The 1,892-nt window shown below is 33.6% G+C and overlaps 1 pseudogene; it reads right to left on the bottom strand.

The window, feature by feature from the left end:
- Positions 1 to 504: 504 nt before the first annotated feature.
- Positions 505 to 623, bottom strand: LOC111746763 (annotated as a pseudogene).
- Positions 624 to 1,892: the final 1,269 nt, after the last annotated feature.

Raw genomic sequence — 1,892 nt, forward strand, 5'->3', positions numbered from 1 at the left:
GTTCATCTACAAATCACACCTGAGTGTTGAGACAAAATGTGTGAAATTCTTTCTAGAGCTGAAAGCAATAGATAAATGGATTAGGAATCTATTTACCTTTATCTCCCAAGCTGAACCATTTTAACATCCAATTTTTAAGTATAATAGTTTTGTCAAATTAGCTTATGATGAGGCCTATGAAAAAAGTTTTATTTAAGTTATTTTTATGATTTTATGATTGATCCTAATATAGAGAAATATCTAACACAGCCATTAAATGGTTTCTCCCAATCCAGATCACATAAACCACGATAGTATAATTTAATAAAAATAAAGAATAATCAAAGAAACTGACAGGATCATGATGAAGTTACTCATCACAAAATAAGATAAAGGGCATTTATTTATTTGTTTGTTTGTCTATTTATTTATTTATTTATTTTTAGGTGAGGCAACCCTTGGTTGACCTCACAGATTGCAAGAACCTTGTCAGTTTACAATCTCTTATTTTTTTTTATTTTTTTACACCTACAGCACCTGGTCTTCCTAGGTGATCTCCCATCCAAGTACTAACCAGGCCTGACACTGCTTAGCTTCTGAGATTAGATGGGATCGGGCTTGTTCAGGGTGGCATGGCCATAGATGATAAAGGGAATTTATAGAAACACTCAAAATTGTATCATCTAAGGAATCTCTTCCACCCACAGAAATCTGACTTTTCTGAATTCCTATGACATTTCTCTTTGGTATCAATTATCTTCTTATTTTTTATGCTTGGCTTAACTTTTCTTCTTCATTTGATTTATATTTGTATCATATGCAACTCTTAATATTTACAGTAAGGTAAACTACTAATACAAACTACAACCCGTGGGCCCAATCTGGCCCCACTGCCTATATGTCAAAATAATGTTTTACCACACCAAACCGTTCATGTATTGTCTATGCCTGTTTCAGGCTAACAATAGCAGAGTTGATTAGTTGTGACAGAAACCACATAGCCCAGAAAACCAAAAATATTGATGTTTATCATGGCCTTTTACAGACCCTTGTACCAATTAAGGTATAAGTGGTTCAAGGCCAGAGGTTTAGTATGTTTTTTATTTTCAAATACTTGATGAATGAGTTGTCTCAGGTTTAATACCATCTGATATTTTTATAGTGAATTTATTCAACCATCAATAATTAATCTTATGATACTTTGGCCAGAAATGTCACTCATATTCAAACTATCTTGAGTAAAGTTAAAACCACTTGGAAAATTATGAGCAGTTATGCATGAATCAGAGCTACTATCATATTTACTGCTAGGTTGATAAAGTAAGTCTGGTAAATTTTCATGGAACTGAAGCAACACATTTGGACAATTTCCAATTAGCTACCCCAAACTGATTCTCCAAACTAAGACTGCAGCTCCTCAAAAGACCTATGTCCTCCCCAGGTAGAATAACTATTAATCATAGTGACACAGTGCACTCACTCGTAAGGCCTAATATAAAGATACTCTCCTAAAGCACATTCCAGTTCAGTCTTATCGTAAAAAGCACCTTGGGGCACACTCAAGTCTTTTTATCAGTTATAAGCAAAGAATTTTTAAATGAAAACTTTTTCTGTTAAAGGAGGAAAGTAAAACCTGCACATTTTGGAACATTTTAAAGTTAGTAGTCAGCTTTGTGGATGATGCAGACTGAATTCAGGACCATTATATTTTCAGTCATATCCCGAACCTCCAACCTATAAGATTAAAGTCAGGCTATTTTTAAATTCTTGCAGTACATCCCCACACTAGTTTACTCACAAATAGAGGTATTTATTTTCTTCATTTGATTATTGGAATAACATGGTTATTTCAATCATGTGGCCATGAAATATTTTCTTAGCTTTGCACATACCATAAGTGTATTTCTGATACC

The sequence above is a fragment of the Pteropus vampyrus genome, unplaced genomic scaffold, assembly GCF_000151845.1.
Source record: "Pteropus vampyrus isolate Shadow unplaced genomic scaffold, Pvam_2.0 Scaffold200, whole genome shotgun sequence".
NCBI classification, from domain to species: Eukaryota; Metazoa; Chordata; class Mammalia; order Chiroptera; family Pteropodidae; genus Pteropus; species Pteropus vampyrus.